Here is a 27,987-nt window from a genome sequence, read left to right on the forward strand (position 1 = left end):
GTTTTCTTTCCTTGATATGTCTTTGTCTGATTTTGGTATCAGGGTGATATTGGCTTCATAGAATGAGTTTGGAAGGGTTTCCTCCTTTTCTGTTTCATGGAATAATTTGAGGAGGATTGGTATGAATTGTTCTTTAAAGGTTTATTAGAACTCTGCAGAGAATACATCTGGTCCTGGTCTTTTCTTTGTTAGTAGGCTCTTGATGACTTCTTCAGTTTCCTTATTTGAAATTGATCTGTTTCAATTTTCTATGTATTCCTGGTTCAATTTGGGTAGGTCATATGTAGGATCCTATTCTTGTGGGTGGATATGATAATGGGATTCACTTAGGTATTTTTATATGTGTACACAGGAAAATTATGTTAGATTTATTCTACTTTCTTTCCCATTCCTATCCTCCATTTCTTTTTGTTCCCCTTTGTTTGACATGCTAAACTTCTCTCCCCTGCCCCTTTTATTGTGGTTTGGTTTCTACATATCAGCAAAAACACTGAACCTTTGATTTGGGGGGGACTGGATAATTTTACTTAGCACAATAGTCCCCAGGTCTATTCCTTTACTGGAAAATGTCATAAAGTCATTCTTTATGGCTGAATCATATGCCATTGTGCATATATACTACATTTTCTTTATCCATTCATCTGTTGATATCCATTCATCTGATGATGCTGCTATGACATTGATGTAGATGTGTCACTGTAGTATGCTGATTTTAAATCCTTTGGATATATGCCAAAGAGTGGGATAACTGGGTCAAATTTGAATTCATTCCTAGTTGTTTGAGGAGTCTTCATATTGCTTTCCAGGAAACTATTTTTAAAGGAAACAATAGCTCAGTTTTATGTGTCGTCTTTCCTAATATATTAGAAATTCCTAGTTTTATTATTTTTTTGCTTCTGATTTGCTTTTTCCCTTTTACTCTTTTTTTTTTACCTCTTTGTACCTTCTATATTTCAGTATTAAAATCCCTTAATACAGGAAGGAATAACATTCAATTTTATGTTTTTCCTTGATTCCATTTTTGGAAGTTGAGTTATTCAGGGAATATGTCTATTTCACTATGTTGTAAAATTAATTGGATAGAGTCGTTCATTATATTTGCTTTTTCTCCTTAAGAAAAAAAATATGATTTTTAGCAATATATGAATTTTATTACATTTTTTTCCATTTTGTTTTTCTCTTTTTTCTTGGTTAGTGTGTGAGGAATTTATCAATTTGATTATACTTTTCAAAGAACCAATTTGTGTTTTTAAATTTTTTATATTTCATGTATTTTCCATTTCCATGGTTTCTATTTTGATTTTTCATTGTCTTCCTTCCTCCTCACTTTGGTTTAATTTACTCTTTCTTTTTCAGTTTTTAATTCAAACTTAGGTCTTTTTTTTCTAATTGAGACAGTTAAACTACAAATTTCCTTCTAATCAGGGCTTTAGTTGTGACCCATAAATATCCCTGTATGGCATTCTTGTCAACGAGTTTGAAAAACTTTCTAATTTTGTGGTTTCTTCTTTGTTCCATGTGTTATTTAGGATCAGAATCCTTAATTTCCAGTTATTTGGGCTTTTTCTGCATCTATAATTATAGATTTTTAATTGAGCTCCAATTTGTGAAGTGAACATACTGGGTGAGGTTTCAATCTTTGATGAAATATTGATGTTTATTTTGTAGCTAGCATGAATCCTTTCATGGGGCCTGTTCTATGGGCACATTTGTGAGATATAAAGTTCTGTGATTGTCAATTAGGTAAAAGAGGGTTGGGTAGTATTTATATTTTTAATTTATTTTTTAGAATGTATTTATTAGTGCATTAGTTATACATAACATTGGGGTTCATTTTGATCTAATCACACAACCATGGAAATTAATTTGTTCCATTTCTGTTCCTAGGACTTCCTCCTTCCCCCTGTTGTCCTTCCTATACCCTTCTGGTCTTCTTGGTGCTTTATAGATTTACATAAGGTGGAATTCACTGTAATATATACATACACACACACACACATCCCTATATCCATATGCATGTATACACACATATACACACAAATATATACCTGTATCCATATATACATATACACACATACACACAAACACACACACATACACACATACACACACACATATATATCCCTATATCCATATATATGTATAAACACATATACACACATACACATTACATACATACATACACACATACACACACATACTCATATTCATACACACCCATACACACCCACATACACACACACATATATACACACACATATATATGTATAAAGAAATTTTGCCAATTTCATTCTGCCCTTCCTCCCTTTTCCTATCAATACTCCCTCCCTGTCAATCCCTTCATGAGCTCCACTGTCCCCTCCTCTCTATTTTTGTGAGATCTGTGCCCTGCCTCTCCCCGTTTACACTACTTTAGCTTCTCTCAAGGGATTACTATCCAGAGTCTATAAAGAATATTTTTTAACATGTCAGTTACTGAGAGAGGGGTAATCAGAGTCTCCAAGATTGAGTGTTGGTTTGCCTTTTTTCTCCCTTTATTTCTACCAGTTTCTGTTTCATGAATTTTGAAGAGTTATTATGAGGTGCATGCATATTTAAGATTGTTGAGTCGTCCTGATGTGCTTACTCCTTTTTCGTTGTGAAATACCTACCTTCTGTCATTGAGTCTGTTGTTTCTGTTAATATGAGCACACCAATTTTCTTATTCTTCAGGAATATATATATATATATATATATATATATATATATATATATATATATACACATACACACATGTATACATATATACACACAGACATATACATACACATATACACATACACACAAACATACACACATATATACATGTACACACACATATATACATGTACATACAAACACATATCTACATATACACATATATGAACATATACATACACACATACACATATACATGTATTTATACATATCTATGTACATATATATGTACACACGTATAAACACATGTGCATATACACATACATATATACATGTATAGACACATATATCCACATGCATCTATACATACACACATATACATACACAGTACATATGGACATATACATAGACATAGATTTATATATATATATATATATATATATATATATATACACACACATACATATATTGGTTTAGTCAGCTTTTTTGCTGCTGTGACTAAAAGATCTGGCCAGAACAATTGCAGAGGAGGAAAAGTTTATTTTAGGGCTCATGGTTTCAGAGTCTTAGTCCATAGAAGGCTGCTCCATTCCTCGGGGCTTGAGGTGAGGCAGAACATCATGGCAGGAGAGCGTGGCAGAGGGAAATAGCTCACATGATGATCAGGAAGCAGAGAGACTTCACTCACTAAATACAAAATATATACCCCAAACCACACTCCCTATGCCCACCTCCTCCAATATATCCCACCTGCCTCTAGTTACCACTCAGTTAACCCCATCAGGGGTTCATCACTGCTTAGGTTAAGCCTCCCAAGACCCAATCATTTCCCCTCTGAACTCTCTCACATTGTCTTACACATGAGCTTTTGGGGGATACCTCACATCCAAATGTAACACACATACCTGCATGCACACTCACACATGCATGTGTGTGTGTGTATATATATATATATACACACACACACACATACATACACACACATATATCTGTGTGTATGTATACACACACACACACACACACACATATATATATATATATATATAATATAGTATATAGTATATCTTCCCCCATTCTTCTACTTTCAACTTATTTGTCTCTTCACAATTTAACTGAGTCTTCTGTAGGTGGCATAGCCTTGGATCTGGTTTTATCATTCTCAAAAAATTTGCTACATCATCTGAGTGTTTAGATCAAGGGTTGGTGAACTTTTCCTGTAAAGGGACAGAGAGTAAATATTTTAGATTTCGCTGGCTGTTCAATCTGAACTCTACTGTTGCAGCACAAAAGCAGGTCACAGACAATATGTAAATGAAAACAAGGCTATTTTTTTAAAAAAATGGTCCTGGGTCACTTAAGAGCGGGTTGCACTGTAAGAAATGCTCCATTAAGTGACTCCATCACTGTGTGAACATCACAGTGTATTACACAAACCTGGCTGGTGCAGCCTAGGGCAGGCACACCTTGGCTAAGTCGTGGAGCCTCTTGCTCCTAGACTGCAAACCTGTGTGGCTTGTCACTGCTGAAGACTGCAGGCAGTTGTAACTCAATGTCTGGTATTCGTGATTTAAGTCTATCTGAACATAGAAAAATTTCAGTAAGAATAGAGTGTAAAAGATTAAATACATTACTCCTGTATGGGTTACTTGCTGTGAATGGACCTGCAGGACAGGAGGTGTTCTGGGTGTAAGGGAGTGCTGAGTGAGTGCAAAGTCCTGGGAGATTCCCCTACAATACTGTGTACATTAAGTTATACTCAACTTATTGAAGTAATTCTTCAGTAACAAATTAACCATAACTTACTACAAATTTTTTGTAAACTTTTTAGTTTTTCAAAACTTCTTGACTCTTTGTGATATTTAGCTTAAAACACACATTGTACATGTACAAAAATAATTTTTCTTTGTTCTATGAACTTTTTCTACTTAATTTTTTCTTTTACATTTTAAACATTTTCTAGTTAAAAACTAAGACACAAACACCTACTAGTAAAGACTTATACTATGTCAGGATCATTAATGTCTTTCCCCTGGAAGGTCTTCGGGGGCAGTGGCACACAGATCTGTCATCCCCTATGACTGCATTGCCTTCTTCCAGAATACCTCTTGATGGACCTGCCTGAGGCCCTTTTCCAGTTTGCACTCTAAAATAATAATAAAAAGTGTAGTATTGTAAATACATAAACCAGGTCACTTGCTAGCATTATCAGGTGCTCTGTGCTGTGCAGAATTGTATGAGCTGTACTTTTATGTCTCTGGCATGCAGTGGGTGTGTCCGCCCCAGGATGGCCATGAGCATGCATAATGCCTTCTGCCACAGCCTCACAATGTCTGTGGCATCACTAGGCAGTAGGAAGTTTTAAGATTCTCTTAAATCGTAGAGGAGCACCCTTGTTAGATGGTACCTGACCATATCTAAAAATAAGTGGGCAAGGTCTGGCCTGCAGGGTGTAGTTTTCAAACTTCTCATTTAGTTTTAGTCTATTTACATTTCTTTCTTTTTCTCTGTCTACCTTTCATATAATTATCAGTACAGTTGTATTCAAGTCTAGTGTCACCTTATTCTTCCCTTATTTTTTCCTGTATTTTTTATTGCTTCTTTCCTGACTGCTTTGGATTAATTGAAGATTTTTAAATGTTCTATTTACTTTGTTGGCTTCTTAGCCCTTTAAAAAATTAATTTATGTAGTGTTTTCTCTAGAATTAATACTATCCTACCCTTAATTTATTGAAGTTTATTTAGAGTTAGTTTTATTCCACTGAACTAACTTCTCACTCTTCAGTCCTAATTTATTATTACTTTACACCCCATATTTCCCACATCTCCATTCCTGCTCCCCATTTTCCAAATGTAATAACCATTTAACCACAGAATTCCTTCCACCTACCCCTTACCCATTGTGCTAGAGACTGCATTTCTTTTATTTTTCAAATGTTATAAACTCTGATTTACAACATCATTGCTTTAGAAATCACTTTGTCTTTTAAGAAAATAAAAAGGAGGAATCAAATAATATCTCATATTATCCTCTATTTGCTTTTTCCTTCATTCGTCTCTCCTACAGATAGGACTTTTCATATTATATGACTTCCCTTCTTCATGTAGCATTTCTTATAGATTTTGTTTGCTACAAATACTTTCTCACCTTTTGTTTATAATAAAATACCCATTTTACCTTATTTGAAAAGGATATTTTTATTAGGTATAAAATTCTTTTAAAAATATTTTTTTCCTTCACTTTGTTAAAGATGTTCTACTGTTAGTGGATTACCTTGTTCAGATCAGAAATCAACAATTATGTGTGTGTATACATGTATAATTTTATATATGACTATGAGTATATATAAATCATACATATGTAAGCAAATATATACTTATTTACATAAATACATAAAATATATAAAAATAAGTATGTGTGTATGTATATATACATATACACACAAACACACACACATTACACACACACACACATGTGTGTGTGTGTGTGTGTGTGTTCCAGAAGTTTGACTAGGAAGTGATTTGATATAGTTTTCTTTGAAATCATTGCTTTTGGAGTTTTCTTATTTTTTGAGTCTGTTGATTTTTTTCCCATTAAATTCAGCATCTTTTAGTCTTTATTTCTTTAACACACTATGTTCACTATGTTCTATTTTGCATTTTTTCTGAGATGACTACTGTCCTCATTAGATTACTTGGTATCAACTCACAGAACACTGAGGTGCTGTTTATTCTTCTTCAGTCAGTTTATGCCTCTGTTCTTCAGGTTGCAGAATTTCTATTGTTTCCTCTTCAGCTTCTCTGACTCTGTCTTCTACAATTCTAAACTGCTGTTATGTCTATCCAGTAAATTTTGAGATTTTATTTATCTTCCATTTCTGTTTTAGATTTCCATTTGCTGTTTTAAACAACTCACATTTCTCTTATGACACCATCAATTCTTTCATTAAGAACATATTTTCTTTTAATTCTCTGAACACATTTTATTTGATCTTTGAATATATTTTTATAGCTGACTTAAAGTCATCATTGGCTAAATGAAAGGCTCATGCTATCTCTGGATTAGTCTCTCTTTTGTGCCTTTTTGTTTACTATTTCACATTTTCTTTGTTCATCTTGTGATAGTTGATTTATACGGGACACTGTAAAAAAATCAAGCTAACAAGTGATCACCTTGAACTCATATATTGTAGAATTTGTATTTTGTGGGACAGATCTTTGGAAATCCTAAGCCATGCTGAGAGCCACTCTTAATTCATTTGGACTCAACCTTTTAAATCCATCTTTTCTGCAGATAATGTCAAGATTTAGTTGCAAGCTCTGTGAGAGTGCTTCTAGAACATACCTTAACTTAGTACACTATCTCTACTCATAAGCAGGACTCATAGTACAACCAGTTTCTCAGCTGGCTGCCTGTGGTATCAGGGCATGTTAATGAACCATCTTCCCTCAGGTGGCTTGGACCTGAGTGTCCACTACCCCTGCTTGACTGCTAATAACTCTAGTTTACTCTCAGCTGATAGCAGCAACAGTCTAAAGAGTTTCACGTATTCTTGCCCCATACATGTATAGCCCAGCCTTGATTGAGAACTTACTTGGAATACTACTTAGACAGCTGAAACCTTTTCCTTCTGAAGAGCTCCTTCCTATAGGCTTCTTGTCTTGCCTGTTCCATTCACTTCACCTCACTTGAATACTCATCTCTAAAGTGTCATAATTCCTCTGGTTGACAGCCCACAAGCAAAGCATGATTTATGATCCAGGACCTGTGCCTTGCCTAGATCCCAACTTGCTTTGCTGAGGTGGGAAAATCATCCCTAAGGAAGGAATTGGAACAATTTTGGAGCTTTATTTTCCCTCATAAAGGGCAGTTTGGTGCTGCATATAGAATAATGCTTGTGGAGATTTCCCCTATATATATTGTTCATTATTGCTGTTTATCTGGGGGAGACTTCTCTAGGACAAGTTACTCCACTATAGCCAGAAATAGAAGCTCTTCATACCTTTTGTTTTTAAATTTTTCTTAATTATTTATGGACCTTTATGTATTTATTTGTTTTTATGTGGTGCTGAGAATCGAACCCAGTGCCTCATACATGCTAGGCCAGTGCTGTACCACTGAGCCCCAGCCCCAGCCCTTGCCCCAGCCCTCTTCATACTTTTTTTCTGTTTTTGAGATTTTCTATTTTTTTTCTGCTGGTTTGAAATTAATATGTTTGATTTCTACTTTTTAGAAATTAACCTTAGAATCTTTGCTTTCATACTTACAATCTAAAGTTGATTAATCTTTGTTGTCTCCTCAATGGTGTGAGATATTATGACAAACTTAATCACCTCCCTGTTTTTGGCATAACAATTTAGTTCTACCTTGTTATTCATTGAATTCAGCATTTTACTAATATTTTAAATACATTTATTTTTCAAATTTACCCACATGTTCACTAATTATTTTTTATTTTAGTCCCTTTTATATGTTCTTTTTATTTGGGATTGTTATCTTTCTGTCTCAAATCCTTTCTTTAAAATTTTCTTAGGCTTGGGTCTTTCAGTAAACTCTGCTTTGGTACATCTCAGTATATATTTTGCTTTTATCCTCAAATTAGTTTGGAAATAGGGTCTTAATTGGCAGTTATTTTTCTTTGTCCTTAGACTGTATTATTCCACAATCTTCTGGCATCCACTGCTCCTTTGAGAATCTGTGATTTGCTCACTGGTAATTATCTTCCTTTGTATTTACTAGAGTCAAAAATCAAGATGAAAATTCTTTGTTTTTGTTAATTGAAATAAGACAAAAAGAAATTAAGAAAGAAGCATAGGTCAGATAAAAGCAGCTGGTTGAAGATCAGTCTGATTCTATAAGAAGCTCTGCAACCCAGAGGTCCTCAAAATATCCCCCACTGGTGCAAGGGGACTGGCTTTTGATATCCTTTTATGAATCGTGCTTGGGCTGTAGACTGACCCCAGAGAAAGTATGGGACTTTTAAGACATTTCCAGTGGGTTGAGAAGAGTGTTTTAAGGAGGATTAGTGGGACGAGTCCACCAATATAGTAAAGGGAATCTGGACAGGGCACCGAGAGACATGTTATTTCTGACCACTTTTAAGATCTCTGTCTTCCGGTAGTTTGTGGTTTTACTAGCGTACCTAGGTGCAAATTTCTTTTTTATTTGTTTTGTTTGGAAAATCTGTTTTTTTGGGGGACCTGATATTTCTAACATAAAAAGCTTTTATATTATCCTTTTGGATATTGTCTTTCCTAGTGGCAAAATTTTTAAAAAGTAAGTGCCTTCTTAACGTTTTTGTGCTCTGGCTTCTTTCCCTGCCGGTCTGAGGCCTGAACCTGGCTTCTTCATTCTCTCTGATCTCTTCTTTAGGGAATTTTGTTGGTCATATGTGAGAACTTTGTATTCTGCCATCCACTTTACATGAGTTTCATTTGTTCTCTCTATTGTATTTTATGTAGTTATTAAAGTGTTTTTTTTTCAGTTCATTAACCATCCCAATTTTTTCTCCAATGTATCTGTGATGGCTTAGATCTGGATGTCCCTAAAGTCTCATATGTTGAAGGTTAAGTTGCCAATTACAGCCAGGTTCAGAGTAGCTTTGGGGAAGTGGTCGGATCATGAGGGCTCTGACCTCATCAGTATATTAATCCTTTGAGACCTGAGTGGCCTGCTGAGAAGTGGTGGAAACTGTAGGCAGGTGGGACATGGTTGAAGGAAGTAAGTCACTGGGGGATGGTCTTGGGGACTACATGTTGTCCTTGGCCCCTTCTCTCTGTCTCTGCTTTCTGGATGCCAAGATTTGAACAGCTTCTCTCCGTCAGGCCCTTCCGCCATCATGTTTCGCCCTACCTCAGCAATGGAACCAGTTGACCTTGGACTGAAACCTCTAAAACTGTGAGCCAAAATAAATCTTTCCTCCTTTTAATTTGTTTATGTCAGGTATTTTGGTCACAGCAATAAAAAGCTGACTAGCAGAGTATGAAATAAAATTTCATTTGCGATTGTAGTTTTATTTTTTATATATGTATATTTTTAATTTCTACACATTACTGTTAGTCTTTTAAAACTATAATTGGTTTCTATGTCCTATTTTTTTTCAAATGTTTTTAGCTTCTTTGTTTATACTTTTGGGATTTTAAGCATGTCCAATTTAAGTTATATATCTGAAAATTCAAAAATCTGAATTCCCTGGTCGTCCAATTCACTGTTTGTTCCTTCTTTGGACTTTCTGTAAAGAAGGCTTTTATATATATATAGGTTTTGTAGTGTTGAATTATAAGCTTATTTTTTTTTGGTTTATTTAAAATTCAGGAATCCTGAGAGCTCTGAGATGAGGTTATATTCTTTTTAGAGAGGAATTAGTTTGCTCTGATTTAATTTTTCTGCTTGAAAATTTTCAGGACTTATATTCAGTATAAAAATCAAGCCCAAAAGCTATCAGGGAAGGGAGAATGATTTATGCAGTTTTAGAAGATTTTCTGTTTCTTTATTCCAAATCAGGGATGTCACACAGATATTTTCTCCTGTCACTTACCCCTCCATCCCTTTTGGCCTACCCTTTTGGACTTTTCAATATTTAAATTGCTACTCCCCATCTTTTGCAATTCTACAATCTTGTCCACTATCTTCTATGAGGCTATTCAAATCCAAAATCTGGAGTCCATTAAAATCCATGATCCTCGTGTTAGTAATCGTTGTCAGGATGCCCGTGACTTGGCACTTAGCACTTGGGTGCTGCTACTTTCTCAGCTCTGACTTCATTTTTGCCCATGAGGTCCTCCTTTCTCTTATGAGCTCAGCAACACATTTTAAACTGTGTTTGTTGTATTTTGTTAGTATTTATAAGAGTTTTGAGGCAGAGGAACTTTTTGAATGATTAATGTCACTGAAGCATAAATCCATTTATTGAGTACCATACAGTTTTTATTTTTGTCCCCGTTTTGGTGACGCTTTGATAGTAGAATATGGACATCTTTATTTACAACTTAAATTTTCCTAGATTTATTTCTCTCACATTTAGATGTTGTTTGGTTTTCTGTGCATATACCTTTCACACTATGAATTATTTTTTCTGCTGAATTATTTTTGCTGTTAATATCCTCCACTAAAAGTGGTTGGTTTTAGAAAAATGTGGGCAAAGAGTAAGAGTTAGTTGAGCCTACTATTTTTAATGAGAGTTATGTTGTATATCTAGATGTGTCAACTAAATTTTATGCTTGTATTAATGAGTTTTGAATGGAAACTCCCTACTGGTACTCTTCTCCTTGGGCCCATCCAAAAAAATCATAAAGTGGTGAAAGTGTTTGTTATTGCCTCTCTTGTAAGGATTAACAGCAATAATTTGTGAAAAAGAATTGTTATAGTGATTAGCTTGAGCAAGGATCAATAAAAGATGTCCCTGACATTTTTCAAATGTAATGTGTTTTTTCAGTGACATTGTGAATATTTAAGAAAACATTTAATTCAGTAGACTGACTGATTGGAGTTCTCTGCCTTGATCCTAAATTTCTCTTTTATTGGTGTCTTTTCTAGATTCTGTCTTTGTTAGTGGTGGTTTTATTTTGTTTCTTTTTTAGTGATAATGGTTTGTACCAGTATACTATATTGACAATTTTTGGCTATTTCAGCCCGATTTATTTCCATATGTTTCTCAAAAATATAAAAACATTTATCTTACATAATCATAGCATGGTTATAACACCTGACAAAATTAAAATTAACTCTTTCTTACCATATATTACCCAGTATATACTCAAATATTTGTTGCTTTCCTATTGGCAAAATATTAAAGAATTATTCTCCTCGACAGTATATGCTCAAGTAAGTTAATATTCTTATCCTACCTAGCTCATGTGTTGGAAAACTATTCAATAGCCAATACAAAGAGATAAGGTGATAAAAATTTTATAGTATTTTTTCAATCTTTGGATATTGGTACTTAATTCAAATAGTAAAAAGGACTTATTTTAAAAATTGAAATAGGATTGATTTTCTTTACATGAATCTTTCTTTACATGAACATGTTTAGTTTGGGTGGTTGTTGGTGATGGTTGTTCTGGTTAGAAGCAAGAATCATGTATCACTAAGTTCTCTTTCTGGAATTTCTTCAGGTCAACTGATACAAAAAGCAAGAAACCCCTAGATTGACTTCTAAGTGAATTCCTAAGAACTAAGGAAACCTGAGAAGAATTTACAAAGGAATTGATATCAACACTGTGTTATAGCATAGCATAAAATTGCACGGGATTTTGAGAAAACAGTAGCTTTTTTACTATTGATCTTTTAACTTGGGAACTCACATAGACATTTATAAGGCCAGGCATTTATACACCAGAGCTAAAACCTGTCAACTCTGTCTGTTTCCAGTGGATGACATTTGTGATCACATGTGCAAAATACAATACCTTGCAAACAGCTAGCTTTTTCTGACAGCCCTCAAAATCTAACATGTTTATAAGAAGAGAAACTTTTCTGAGTCCTCAATAATTAATTCAGTAAAACGAAGTAACCCTGCTGGCAGGAAAGCTGATAGGGATGGAGAAATACTCAATAATAATTTTAATAGGCTAGGAACACTTAGTGGTAAAATTGATAAGAGAATCTTTCACAGAACCTAGGGAAATAAATTAGTTGGAGGAAGGATTTAAAAAGCCTATAGTTTAGAAGAATGTATCTTGTAATGCAGACTTCTTAAACTTTAATTTGCCTTCAGATCATCTGTAGTTCTTGGAAAATGAAGAATTTGACTCCATTGGTCTGGACTAGAGCCTAGAATTCTGGATTACTAATGAGCCCCAAAGGAAGGTGCTGGTACTGGTTTATGGACCACCCTTTGATTATAATGGGTGTGGACTCCGAGATTTTGACTTTGGCAATGGCAAGAGATATAAGATCAGAAAATATGTAATGAAATACATAAATAGTAATTCAATGAGTAGTGTAGGCTGTGTCTATGTATTTCAGTGTAAATAGAAAGAGGTATGTAAATTGCTTTAAACTCTCAGGGGATAGTACCTACTCTAAATTCAAAATGTTTACAATTTTAAGCATGCATGGAAAATAGAGAAGATAGCAAATGCATACATAGAAAATAATTTTTGAGTACATACATTTAATGTAAAATGGGAGACTTCATAGTAATAAGTAATATATTTTAATGATGTGATGTAAGGACAGAACATATTTCAGAATAACAGTAACTCACATGGAAATAACAAGGTCTATTAGCCGAGGCAAAGAGTTAAAGGGAGGAATTGTTGCAGCCACCTGCAGACAAATCCCATCTTGGCTCTGGCTTAGGAAATGTGTGGCAATCATACTGTGCTTCAGCTTCTCTGTCTATAAAATAGAGATGATAGTTTGCCCAGCTATGAAGCTTCTTATGAGTATTAAATGAGAAAGATAGAAACTCAGAACAATGCCTGGCATGTATTTGACAGTACTAAATGTTTGTTTTTATTATTATAATAATAATAAGTTATTTTAAATTAATTCAGACTAAAAGATTTAAGAAGGTCCTTAAAACCAGAAACTCCTTTGAGTCCTGCTGCTAATTGCATATAAAATTATTTGTTTTTTTATTTTAATAAACAACAGGAAGTAAAAAATATGATTGAGGGAATAACACAGTAAAATTAAAGTTAACTCTTTGTATCTTTGGGTTCTACATCTACAGATTGAAAATATTTGGAAAAACAATAGCATCTTTACTAACCATTTACAGATTTTTCTTGTCATTTCCTAAACAATACTGTGTGACAACTATTTACATAATATTTGTATTAGGGAGTATGGGAAAATGTATGTAAGTTACATGCAACTACAATGCCATTTTATGTAAGGGACTTGAGAATCTGAGGATTTGGGTATTTACAGGGGATCTGGAACCAATCTCCTGTGGGCTGTCTGTCAGTATCTGAGAAAAATGTTGAAATCAGCTCAGTAAAGTTCTGATTATTAAAAAAAGAACATAAAGCTAGATTTTAATTATTCCTATCTTTCAGCTTCTTAATATCCCTTACACATAGGATTTGGATTTTTGTTTTTATTTTATTGCTGATTTTCCTCTGGCAAGGATTAAGCATACATCAAAATGATGGGCCTTGATTATTACCTTTGTGTTCTCTCATTATTGATACTTGATCTAGGCATAGTTATAAAGAGAAGAAAAAAGATCTCTCTATTTTATTGCTTATAGAAAGTGACAAAAGGGTAATTATTGGACTTAATTTTTGTATTTTTATTTTTTCTCAAAATACAAATGCAGATATTTTCTAAACCTCTATTTTTGTTTTGTTTTGTTTCTCCTAGAATAATTGTTTTGTAAACTAATAAACAAGAAAAATGAGCCAGAAATCCAATTGGTAGCATGGTTAGTAATTGCAAAAGGAATTAAATTTCAGCAGTCAAATATAATACAATCTGATTAAAAGTGTTTTCTGGCTAAAGACTCCCAAATTTTAAAAATTTCTCAAAAATTTTTTGTTAAGTATTCCATGAACATGCTTTAAACCTGAATACCCATATACTCTATGCCATGCTATATATATAAAAACAACAAATAAGCAATTTGTGGAGGAATCTTAGAAGTCTGAAGTATGTAAAGTTGTTTCTGTTGTGGGAAAGGACTGATGTTCCGTGTCTGGGGCTGCCTGAATCCTTGCTTCTCTGGTGATCACCCAGTGGCCAGGAAATAAGAACATTCATAGATTGGAATCTGCCCTTACAATTATTCTCAATTGTCTTTAAAATCAGACATCATTTAAAACACCAATTTCTGTTTTTTTTTCCAAGTGCTGAGACAGATAAGATTCTCAGTGTCACCTATTTTTTCTTTTTTAAGTATGACATGCATGTGGAAAAGCAAGCAAATCTTAAGTGCACGGGTTGCTAATTTTTTTTCTTTTTTGCAAGGAGAATACATTTGAAGATCCAATAGCAGATCAAGAAAAAACATTTTCAGTATCTCAGAGGCTCTCCCCAAGTCTCCTCTAAGCACTGAATACCTCACAAGTTTTCCCTCCACATTTTATATCCATGTATGCTGATGCTCCTGAACTTAATGATGGGTTACATCCTGGTTGAAATTTTAAATATCACAAGTTGAAAATACACCTAACCTATGGACCATCCTAACCTAGCAACACAGTACACCGCAGGGTTTCTGTTGTTTCCTCTCGTGATCATCTGGCTCACTGCCACATCATATAGCATATCATTAGCTCAGGAAAAGATAAAAATTCAAAATCAATATATGGCTTTTACTAACAGTGAATCTCTTTAACGCCATTGTAAAGTTGAACAATTGTAATTTGAACCATTTTAAGTTAGGAATGGTCTCTATTAGTTTGCTAGGGCTGCTGTAATAAAATACCACAGACTATATGGCTTAAACAACAAATTTATTTTCTCACAGTTCTGGAAGTAAGAAGTTCAGGGTAAGGGTGTGGACAGGTTCTTTCTGAGGCCTCCCTCCTTAGCTTGCAGGCAGAATCATCTGTGTATTCCCACAGTCTTTTCTCTATGCTTGTGACTCTGTGGTGTTTGTCTGTCTGTCCGTCTGTTTCTCTTCATAAGGACATCATCCACCATTCTGGATTAGAATGCCACTGAAATGACTTCATTTAACCTATGTTATCTCCCTGGAGGTCTGTCTCTAAATACATTCACATTGGGGGTTAGATTTCAGTATTTATTTATTTATATTTATTTATTTTTTGAGAGAGAGAGAGAGAGAGAATTTTTTAATATTTATTTTTTTTAGTTTTCGGCGGAAACAACATCTTTGTTTGTATGTGGTGCTGAGGATCGAACCCAGGCCGCATGCATGCCAGGCAAGCGCGCTACCGCTTGAGCCACATCCCCAGCCCCGAGTTTCAGTATTTAAATTTTGGAAGAATACAGTTCATCCCAAACAAAATGCTGTTGTGTACTATATGCTTTTATGTATCTGACTTTTCTCTAATATTATTTATGATATTCACTGATGTTTTTCATGTTATTGGGGCTTATTCATTCTCATTAACACATAACATTTCATGGTAAAAATATATACTAATTAATTAAGGATATTTTGGAGATTTGGGTAATTTGATTTATTCCTAGTGTGAATAGTACTGCTGTAAATATTTCTGTACATAATTTTGGCAACCATAAGCTACCTTTACCATGGCTACAAACCTAAAGAGTGGAATTATCCAGCCATGTTAGTCTGTACTACCAAACTACTTTTCAAATAATTCCACCCAATTTTCTATACCCACCAGCAATGTGAGGCAGTACCACACTTGCTAACTCTTAGAATTGGTGTTCTTGTTTTTTAAAATTCAGTCACTTTTTTCTGCATGTAGTGGTATCTCATGATGACTTTAACTTGCATTCCAAATAACTAAAAAAGTTGGGGAACTTTTAATATATTCATTGAAAATTCAGATGCCCTCTTTTGTAAAAAATTTATTTCTATCTTTTGTCCATTTTTCTATTGAGTTATCTGCCTTGTTCGGATTGATTTGCAGGAGTTTGTGTACTCTGAATGTGAGTTATTGTCTGATGTGTGTATTGCAAGTCTGGTATGTGTGTTTGCACTCTGAGGCTTGCCTTTCTCTACTCACCATTGTGCGATGAAGAGAAGTTTTTAATTTAAATGCAGTCAAACTTATCGTGTTTTCCCTTCTATGGTTACCACTTAAATGCTATTTAAGAAATCATTGTCTACCCCAAAGGGAAAGACATTTTCTTCTGCAAGATTTCTTGTTTTATCTTCCACATTAGATATACAACCCTCTGGAGTTGATGTTTGTTTATGTAGAAGTCGAGATTCACTTTTTTCCCAAGTGGGTACATGCTTCATTCAGTGCCATTTAATAAAGAAATTGTTCTTTTCTCCCCACTCAACCTTGTAAAACTCACTATAATTTACTGTCATAATTTGTGTGGGTTTGTTTCTGGACTCTGGTTCCAAATATATATTCATCTGTCTTTGCACCAATTACTCGGTGTTTTAATTATAAAAGCTCTATAATGATATTTGATGTCTGATAATTTAAGACCTTCAGGTTTGTTTTCCTTTAATATTGCCTGGCTCATCTTGGCCCTTTACATTTCTGAATAAATGTTAGCTTGTTAATGTTTGTAAAAATGAAAACAACCAAAAAACATATTATTAGAATTTTTATTGTGATTATACTGAATAATATGGACCAACTTAGGGAGAATTAACATCTTAATAACTTTGAGCCTTATCATTAACAAGCATGTTGTATCCCTAACCATTGATTGGTCTGCATTATTTTCTCAATATTTTGTAAGTTTTTTTGTGTGTATAGGTCATGAAAATGAACATCTCTTGTTAGAATTATTCCAGGTATTTAATATTTTATTCTATTTAAAGTGTTATAGCTTTTGATTTTATTTATTTATAACTTCTATTTTTATAACTCCTATGTTTATTTGATTATTCTCAATAGAATAATTGATTTTGGTACAATGAACCTGTACTGAGTCATTTTGCTAAATTTACTACTTACACCTAACAATTTTTTGTGGTCTCTTTTCAATCATTAGTATTTTAAACTTAAGTGCACTTAATTGTTTGTTAAAATAAATTAAAATCATTTTCATTGTTATTTTTATTTGACAATTGTTATTTTTATTTCTAAATATTAATTGGATAGTAATAAAATTTAGAGTAAAATAAAAGTTAAACTCTAGATCTAGAGAATTTGGGATACTACATTATGCTTGCATAGATGCTAGAAAAACGGGAATCACTGCCTCTTTCTACCTTCAGATGCATAATCCGCTTGAATAAATAAGTCTGGTCTTTGATTTCCTCAGCTGTAAAATAGTGACCCTGGGCTAGATGAGCTTTCATTACTCTTTATCATCGTGGGTCAACTGTTGTACTTTCAGACTTTTCCCCATTTCTCTGCTTTTCCCTTTGTGGTCTAGTGATTTGGGGGGTAATGGGCCTCATTTAGGAGGAAGGAAGGAAGTGGGACCCAGCCACTCGGTACTTCCATGTCCTCTGCTCAGGGCTCTTGAGGACTTCACCTCCCATGGACACCTCCCACGGGCTCCAGAGATATTAGGATTCTATCCTGGGTTCATCTCTTCACACTTCCTCCTTCTCATCCTCCGGACTTCTCCATGTTGTGTCAGTCCTCAATGCTGCTGTTCTCTGGGAATCCTGACTGTTCTCCAGTCTGTGCCCTATAAACTAGTTTGCCAGTCCTAACACTCCTGTTATCTCCACGCCACTTTCTTGTGGGGATTCAAATTAGAATGGAAATGAGGACTTTATGTTTGTTCTCTTCCTCTTCTGTCACTCTTCCTCTTTCCCACACACCTTGTGTTATCACTGTGTCAAAATACCTGAGGTAATCCACAAGGAGAAAGTGGGGAGGACAGAAGGGAAAAGGAGGAAGAAACAGGGAGAATCATGAACTGAAATCAATTTCCATGCAGGTATAAGTCTGTCAGGATGAACCCAACTACTATGTATAATCATAAAGCTCTAATAAAAAAAATAAAATTTAAAAAAGGAAAGGTTTACACAGTTTCAAAAGTTTTGGTCCATGGTCACTTGCCCTCTTGCTCTTTGAGTCTGTAGTGAGATAGTACATTGTCGTGGGGTCACGTGGTGAATTGTCTGTCATATTATGGTGGTGGAGAAGCAAAGAGGGAGACAGGAAGGGGCCCGGATTACAATGTTCCTAGTGACCTAACTTCCTCCCACTAGGCCATGCCTCTTAAAGGTTTTACCACCTCTCAATAGTGCCACAGGCTTAAAATGAAGTCTTTAATCCCCTGCCTTTGGGGGGCAGTCCAGGTCCAAACAGTTGCACAGTACTTGAGTTCAAGGTGGTTTTCCATAGAGCATCTTACTCTGTATGGTCTGCTGTTAGCACTGAAAAACTCCACAATCCACTTCTCTAACTTTAATATCTTCATGGAAGCTTAACCTTAATTTAAAAACTGTTTTCTAAGAAAAGCCTGATATTGAAGACTGGTTTTGCTATGGATCCAGAGTTCTTTCCATGTGTCAAAATCTAGTGCCTCTTTCTTAGTTCCTCTCTTTAATAATAATTCCGATCCTCTTGGAAGTAAATGCTCTCTGTGGTGGAAAGGTGCTGTCTAACACACAGAATCATCAATATTCCATTAGGATATATTTCCAAGTAATAACATAGCTGTCTTATGATGTCTTATCCCCTTCTTAAATTTAGAGAACGTGTATTCAAATGTTCTTTAAAATCATATGGCAATGATAAAGAATTACCATGCAATTTTTATCATAGGATGTGATAAGATGTTTATGCCATATTAGTCAGCTTTGTTTTATCTACATGGATAGACATTTAATATATAGTAATTGGTGGTGTACTTATTAAGGACCTTCTTCCTATTTGCTGGTGGTAGTAACATGGATATACATTTAATATATAGCAATTGGGGATATACTTATTAAGGACCTTCTTCCTATTTGCTGATTGTTGAATTAAGCACTGAAGGAGAGTGACAAGAGACACAAGATAAACCACCCTAGAGGAAGCTAAAATGTAGACAGGAGACAAGAAGAGCAATGCAATTATAGACATAGGCCATAATTGCTATGTGAGGTCAGAGAATGGTAAAAATCAAGAGCCCACAGTGCATGGGGATCACTTCATAGAGAAGTTGGCATTAAAACCTTGACAGGCTGGTAAATTTGGAAGGCACCAAAAAGTCAGAACTGAACCACAACTGGAAGGAATAAACAAAGAGAATGAAACTGAGATAGAAAAACATAGCAGCTACTAGGTACTATGCTTGACTGAATACGAAGGGTAATGTTGAAAAGAACATGGAATGTTCAGGAAACTAAGGTGGGGTTATATCCAGTAGACATATTATTTTTAGCTGCTTCTATAGATCTCTTAAAGCTCAGATTGTGAAAAACTAAAATCATAGGATGTAAAATTATTAAATTTGGACCTTGTAAAGCAATAGCTATCAGATTCTCACATGATTTATAAGATAGATCACCTTGTAGAAGTTCCCACAAACATGAGAACTGGTTAGGTAACTCTTACATTCCTAATCTAAAGGGTTGGGAGATTAGACCATCACAGGAAAGTTTGTTTGAAATGAATTCAGAGTGTCCTGCGATATTAACAAGGAGAGAGGGTGGTGTGTTTCCCCCTGAGGGCTAGAGAGAGGTGCTTCAAGGAGACTCGGTGAAGAGGTTAATAGGTGTCTCCTCAAGTTTGGGGAGCTAGTGGAGCCGGTAGTGAGGCAGTATAGTTCACTGGTTTCTGATGAACCTAAGTGCCAAGGGTCCAAGAGATGAGCTACGGAGAAGCCCTCATGGTATAGCAGTAGAGATGCTGACCTGCAGTGAGCCTGTTCTTCCAGGGACAGTTTTTCTGGAAGACATGTAGGCCTTGAGAGCTGTCATAAAGCTGCTTTGCTCCTTCCCTTCAGACTCAGCAGCAGCTGAAGTGGTCTCAGGAGTTAGAAGCTGTGGGTGTCTCTTGGGGCTGTGGATGCCATGGTAAAGTGAGACCCACATCAAGAACATTCCAGATGAAAGGGGCCCAGTGAGTGGAGAAGGGGGATCACTGAAGAACCTGAAATGGCACCCACAGGGAGAGAGGCCGCTTTGAACTCACCAGCCCCAGAGAGTGAGCCTTCTTGGCTCAGTGACCAGAAAGTAAACCCTTTTCTTCTCCATTGATCTCCTCTTTCCCCACCCTCCCCTTTTTACCCTGCTCCCATATTCCAGAGACATCAGAATACAAAATTAACTAGCTGGGAAAGAGGGACCTTTGGGTGGGAGGGTGGTAGTGGAGGGGAAATCCCTCTTCACTGGCTATTGGCTTCTACCTCTGGCAGACTCCAGCTAATTGTCCATGTGCAGCTGGGTGTCCACTGACTGAACTGAGAATGTGCTTGGTGAGTGTAAGAAACAGAAAGTCTGGTGGTGCATTTTCAAAATGTAGTATTCAGCCTTAATTGGATCCAATTGTAGTCATTTTAATTGTAGCCCTTCCCTTTTGCCCACCCTAATTCTAAAATTAGCCAATTGCATAGATGGTACCCTTGAGTCCAATCAGGCCAAAGGGTAGCTCTGCCTTAGTTACACAAGCAGGAAGAGTGCCTTGCTAGCCAGGTTCAGGAGCATGCCCTCCTGGCAGAAGTAAAGGTTTGCCTTGCCCACTCACTTTTGAGCATGTGTTTGATTTCTTGGGGTACTTTCTTATTTATAACAGTGAATTAAAAGAACTGTAAATTTTTTCTTTCATTTCTCAATGATCAGAGTCTAGGTAGAGGCCTGATTGTTGTTGGCTGAAATGATGTATAAGTTTCCTATGGCTGCTGTAACAAAGTACCACAAAGTGCATGACTTGGAACAAGAAAAATTTGCTTTCTCACATTTCTAGAATCAAGATATTCTCTCTGAAGGCTTTTGGGAGAATCTGGTCCATGCTTTCCTTTTAGCTTGCTGGCTGTGCTTGTAGCTTCTTGGTTGTAGGTGCAGTGTTCTGGTCTCTGCCTGCCTGCTCACATGATGTTCTCCTCATGTGTGTCTTTGCTTCACCTGACTTTCTCTTCTCTGGGTATATACATCTCTGTGTTTTCATCTCTTCTTATAAGGACACCAGTCATATTGGACTAAGGGTTCACTCAATGCTAATATAACTTCACCTTAATTTACACCTTAATTGTATCTGCAAAATTCCATTTCCAAATAAGGCTACATTCAGAAGTACCAGGGTAAGACTTCAGTATATGCTTTGGGGGGATATAATTTAATCCACAACAGATGTTATGCAGACTTTGGTCTACTTGATGCCCAACCCAGAGTGAGGGACTGTTGTTGGTGTGAATCAAAATTTCTTCCTAGTTTCCTTTCTAATCCTATATGATGCCCTTTGTCAAAATACACAGTATAAATGTCTAAGTTTAAAACAGTATTTCTTAGTCTATTCCTATTGGGAATATATCTACTAGAAATACCTCTTTGTTTTGTCCATTTTCATTCCAATGCTATAACCAATGTTCCTCTTCTTTGACATTCTCTGAAAATTTAGGAGAAGTTGAGAAGATATACATTGGGCAGTAAGAGATCTCATATTGATCGTTTCCATATTTTTTAATACTATTAGCTCTTTATATGTGTTATTCCATCTCTGTGGAAAATTGTGCCTGTGTTAGTCAGCTTCCTGTTATCCTGACAAAATATGTGAGATAATTAACTCATGAGGAGGGAAGATTTGCCTGTGCTCATGGTTCTGGAGGTTGAAGTCCAAGATCAAATGGCCCCATGACTTTGGGCCTCTGACAAGGGGAGCCCATCATGCCTAGAGCATATGGTGGAGCAAATTGTTTACCTCCTGATCCAGGAAGCACAGAGGAAGAGGAAAGGCCGGGTTCTCCCAGTCTCCTTTGGGGGCATGTCCTTAGTAACCAAAGGAACTTAGGCCTTACCTACTAAGGGCCCACCACCTGGCAATAGCACCACCCTGGGACCCAGCCTTTAGCCCATAGACTTTTGGGGGACATTCAGCATTCAAATATAGCACCATAGCAGACTCAGTCTTTCAAGATCCTTCTGTTTTATAAAACTTTCTTAGACCTCACAGGACTGTTAGCTATGTGTAGCAGTCCAGCTTTCTGATTAGTGTTTCAAAGATTCTCTTTTATTATTCCTGTCACTCTGTAATTTTGTGCAGAACACTGTTTCAAGACTTTCTGCTAATTCAGCACATTTTATGTTAATGATGGCTTTTTTTTTTTTTAACCAATTACTTGGAATAATTGTCTGTGAAACTGCCCTCCTTGAGAATCTCTCTCTCTCTCTCTCTCTCTCTCTCTCTTTTTTTTCTGATTGTGGTTTCTCTTAAGTGTGTCACAGGCCCTGACTTGTAGTACGAGCTTACGAGGTCTTTTCTGAATGGAACTGAGTGTTCACAGAGTAGACAAGGGCCCGATGCTTTAAGTGACTCTTGAAGTCCATCACAATGTCTTGAAGGGCTTCTTCCAAGTAAAATCCTAAGCAAAATCAAGAGGAGCCACTGTAGTGCAGCAATTGACAGCTTGCTAATAATCTTCTGAAATTCTCTTCAATCTTTTTTACCAATCTGCTTCACAGAGTCGGATTAATAAATAGAAAAAAATCAGGCAATGTCCTGTGTGATGTGATTTAATCATTCTACTGTGTGGCTCACTAGGCATTGATTGTCAATGGGGCAGTGAAATTCCTTTTTTTTTTTTTTTTTAAGGAGAACTGTGCTAATAATAGCAAAAATGATGTTGATAATAATACTGGCTAACCCTTAGCTTGGTGTGATGGATGTCCTTTGTATGTGTTTATCTCACTTAACTTTTGTATCAGCCCTGTGAAGAAGGAAGAATTATTCCCATATTACATAGGAACAATGAAGTTTTCCATGAGTTTCATTTAGTTGCCGAAGATCACACAGCTGCTACGATGTTGTTGTGATTGCAGTAATAAGATGATTCATATAACAACTGCTGTGACAATTAATCAGTGCTGTTAACTGTTAACATTCCTTCCGTCAAATAAGTTTCTTGGGTAAGAATTTTAGATTCATCCCTTATCTGTGCGACAGCCCTTTCTGGAAAACTACTGCTCAGACTTGAATTTCTTATCCTCCAATCTGAACATTCAGATAATGATGCAATAAAATCTTTTATGGGATACTCCTCAAGATTGTTATATGCTAAGGGAGGGGATAAGATATATTTTCATAACTTCTGACTTCTGTAAAGTACTTTCCTCCTCGTAGCAGCACTGAAAAGCTTTGAAATTGCATCTCATAAGGAGGGTAATCTGCAATTATTTACCAAGTCATCCCACAATATCTCATCTTATCACTTTTGTGGAAAGACCCAAAATTTCATGAATATTTTAAAGCCCATACTCACTAGGAGAGGGAGGAAAGAAGTTTAGATAATTGCAAATTCCATTTCAGTCTGTTGTATTCCGGGTAAATGTTCAGTCCCAACATGGCTTACATCTTGTCTTGTGAAATGATGGAAGCTAATGCCTTTCCTTGCTCAAGTGCAAATCTCATTCCCATGTGAGAAAAGAAAAGAGAAGCGAAGAAAACAGACTGAGTATCTGCCACAGTCACCCATGTTCTCAGCTACAGGGGAGTGAGGACCTTTGGGGAAGTTATTTGGCATTTAAAGCAAGTGGTTCTTGAGGCACCTACTGAATGGAGCTGAATATTTTGTTAAATGATTTTCTTCTCTGACCTTTATTACTAATGAATCTTCTTTAAGAAGCCTTTAAAAAGTAAAAAGAAAGGTTGTTTTTATTAATCTCCTCTCTTTTTGCCCACAGAACTCAAAGAAATGGTGTTACCTGGCAGGAGATCTCCTGTCTTTTATGAAAAATCAGACCAAGGTAGTAATGCTTATTTTGAATTGATATGTTTTTCACTCTATTTCTTTGATTGCTCTGGTTTTAAACATTGAGTGATTCATCAAAAAAGTAAATCATGCACTGAAAAGTAGAGGGAAGGGTTTATGATGACCACCATATTCATGAAGTGAACAATAAATTTTTTAAATATATAATAGTTTATGAAAACATTATGGATAATGGTTAATTTTTTGAGACTGCTTTTTCATTTATGTTAATATATGAATAGGATCTTGACGAGAAGATTGCATTCTCTTCATTTGGAAATAACTCCCAATTGGCATATCATATTTACAAATGATATGCAGTAAGAGAAAGATTCTTGTCGAGGTAGAGTAATGAGAGTTTTTCCTTTATTAAGCATTAGTCTGATGGCTTTACATATTTTTCTGAATATGCAAAAAATTGATGAAATTCCTAGAAAATTTGAAGTTTTATGAAGATACTCTGGTACAAACCACGTATTTTCTCTGGAAGATTGAGTTATATCATGCAGTTGTTGAATAGCATGCCTGATTATGCTTAACAGATTGCATCTTTAGTTGCTAAATTTTCAAATTGCTATCTGATTTATTTACATATGTTGTCTTAAGAATATGAAAACTCATGCAAATATTCTAATGACATATACATGTAAACAAAGTGTGAGCACAGATGCAGATAAGCAATATGTGCATGTTTACCAACAAAGCTTCTATCTCAAAAGAGATTTTTATAGAAAAGTTTCAGACAGGTTAGAATTGTGAAGGGAACTAGATGCATCTATTGAGTACTATCTGTTTGTTACAGCTACGATGTCACTATGCATATAGGAACATACTTATTAATTGAAATCTATTATATGGTTGCATTTTAATTGGTATTGACTGAATTTTGTTTATAATTAATGGTTGAATTTTCCCTGAATGAGTATTGAAACAAAGATTGAATTTTGAATTTCATTGACATCAGGACAGAATTTCTTTCTGAACTTTGATTTGCAGTTGAACAAAAATAAACTGTTAAATTGAACTACATATTGGAGCATTTCTACTTATTTTTGGCTTTCAATGAATTCTTCAAAGGAGTTGTAAACTCCTTGAGAAAACAGCTTCTCTCCTTTTAAGGGGATTTCTAAAAATTGTAGTCACTTTTTCCAAGTTTCATTTGCACGAAAATGTTAATTCAAACTATAGTATTTTATATAATTAATGAGATGAATTAAGTGTTGCCAGTTGCATAGGTCTGTGATTCCCCAAAGAGGGATGAGATAACGAACACTAGTATGTAATACGGGAAGAAGCTGAAGCTCAGCTATGTGATCCAGGTGTAGGGAGACAGTTTGGGTGAAAGTGCTTGCTGGGGAGGAGTCGGTAGAGAAGAGAAGCTCATGACTGAGGAGCAGCCACTGAGGAGGATCTTGGACCCATATTCTTTGGAACGAAAATAAGGAAGTAGTAGGGGAGGGCAGACTCACAATGCATTTGTGTGAGCTTTTTTTTTTTTTTTTTTTTTTTTTTTTTAGAAATAGGTGTATACTAATAGTTTCGGTTATTAGGCAGTAATTTGATTTTTTTTCAGGTATGGATCAACTTATTTTAAAATGCACATAGTCGAGGAGGAGTTAGGATGAGAAGGAGGAAATTTCCATTAACATGATAGAACTTCTAGCATCTGTGTACCCAGAGTAACAAATTTGCTTCTTTCCACTGTGAGAATAAAAGAAGCATTTGTGTGGTACCAAAGTTCAAGTGCTTTTCCAAGCTAAAACTCCCCAAGAGATTCTTACTTAGGATGTCTGTGCATTTGTGTCAGGCTAACAGCAGGCTGTGGAGGAGCAGCTTGGGGTGGGAGAAGTGGGTTCACGTTATTATCTCTCTAGGTTTGTCCATTAGCTTCACTCAATGAGAGGTGTTTCCATCTTATAAAATTCCTGTTAATAAGACAGTGCTAATGGCGGATGCTCTGCTATCTCAGATGAGAGGCTTGCATTTAAATTTAAGTCTTTTAATAGTGGAAGTTTAAGTTTATAGTGAAGGTGCTATTTTTAGATAAATGCTACTGTTCAGCTTTTTTTTTTTTTTTTTGTCCCCTAAGCTGTACATGAAAACACTCATTTTGTGTAGGATGATGACTAACACAGTCATTTTGTGTAGGATTAATTCTGGCGGTGGAGCCCAGAGAAGTCTGTGGGACTCACAGGCACTGTGTGTGTGTGTGTGTGTGTGTAGAACCTGCAAATTCCACATTCAATTAAAAGGGTATTTACATAACTTTTCATGTAATATCTTACTAAGTGAAGTTAATGGTATCTGTTAATCAAACTGTTCTTAATTTTGTCATCCAAAGATAGAGGCAACTTTAATTAATCAGGTTAAAATGTCCTTCTTATGTACCTAGCGAGACAATGATGTGTGTGGGCAAGGGGAGAGAAAGTGACATATTCTGTTCAATTTTTATAGGTTTTTATTCCTGAAAATATTGAATTTCAACTGAGAAAATTACATTTCTGTAATTGTTTTTATTCTCCAGAGATGGTGAATTTTATTCTTACATGTATTTAACTTCTTCTATAAGAAAATTAAAATGTCATATTAAGGATTTAGCAACATTTTGATGTGCGATAGGTTAATATCAAGACTTAGTGAAAAACACATTTTGAGAAATGAAAATAAAATGGATCATAAGAGTGGTGTATAGTTCTACTTATGTTCAAGAAAACTAAGAAATAAGTTACTAATGCATTTTTTACAGGTTGGTTTTATTTTGGTTTATTATTTGATGTAGAAAATTTTGTAGATGTACTTTGTGTTGAGATTTAAAAGGATAAAAATGTTGAACATATTAGGAACTTACTACAAATTATATATCATTTGCCTGTTATAAAAACAACAATGGAAACGACATGAAAAGCTGCAGGTTGATTGATAAGTGAACAGCTGTGAATTGAAATGAGTCAAACGTTTCTATGGCTTGTGATGAAACATGAGATGTAGTTTGCCAATGTCTGAATTAGATTCCATGTCTGAGAGCTTTACACAAAGAGTGTAGCATCAGGCAAAGCACGCTCCTACTGCAAATCGGAGAGCTAGTCATTGAATACTTTCATGGAGAAGTGATTAAACACAGTTCTTAAGGGAGAATTTCCATGAGAAGAGTTAGTATAATAGTCTTAAGAATTTGGCTTTGGTGATTTTTATGGATCTTGTCATGTGTAGAAGTACCTGGGCTTTTTGACTCTCCTTGAGGATTAGTTTCTGTGGGATACTGGATGTGTTTAAACATGAAAAAGGCTCCCAGGACTATGAACTATAGCATTATTTAGAATAGCTCCTGCTAATATTCAAGTTCATTCACCAATTTCCCACCGGTTTCTTATGTTATTTGTTTCTGTTACTCTGTACTCTAAATCTTTGCATCTTTGTCCTAAAAACACTCTCCTTTTTTCCTGCCATACTCCACAGCCTACGTAACCTTAGAGATTGACCTTAAGAATGGGCTTCTGGGATCCCCATCATATACTCCTCTCTCCCTTAGTCTTCATTGACTCAGTACAGACCTTATATGTAATACCTGTCAATGTCATTGATTGGCATATATGGTTGTGTTCTTATGTGAGTACATACATGTGCATATATAATTTTATATAAAGGTGCACACACAGACATGGTTTATTTTTTTTAATATGATTTTAAAAATTATCTTTCTGCTGTTCACTTTTGCTCCCACTTGTGAGTAAAGTAGACACATTTTGAATGAGTGCTCTCTTTGAATCCTTAAATCTCCAGGATTTCTACTGAAGGAATATTTAAAAGGCTAAAGGTTTCTTTTGTACTATGGGAGTCAGGATTTAGCTATATTTTGTGTTAAGTAGGACTACCTTGAGAACTCACTCTAC

The 27,987-nt window shown here is 35.4% G+C and overlaps 1 protein-coding gene across 5 annotated transcripts in view; it reads left to right on the forward strand.

The window, feature by feature from the left end:
* Inpp4b (inositol polyphosphate-4-phosphatase type II B) overlaps positions 1–27,987 on the forward strand; it is a 799,925-nt gene that overhangs the window by 129,849 nt on the left and 642,089 nt on the right. For all 5 annotated transcript variants that reach the window (XM_046459556.2, XM_046459553.2, XM_046459554.2 and 2 more), the window contains exon 3: positions 24,030–24,092. The gene's annotated coding sequence lies outside the window, so the exon portion shown is untranslated. The remainder of the gene's footprint in view (positions 1–24,029; positions 24,093–27,987) is intronic.

The sequence above is a fragment of the Marmota monax genome, unplaced genomic scaffold, assembly GCF_021218885.2.
Source record: "Marmota monax isolate L192 unplaced genomic scaffold, Marmota_monax_Labrador192_F-V1.1 WCK01_AAM20220418_F8-fsc00039, whole genome shotgun sequence".
Lineage (NCBI taxonomy): Eukaryota > Metazoa > Chordata > Mammalia > Rodentia > Sciuridae > Marmota > Marmota monax.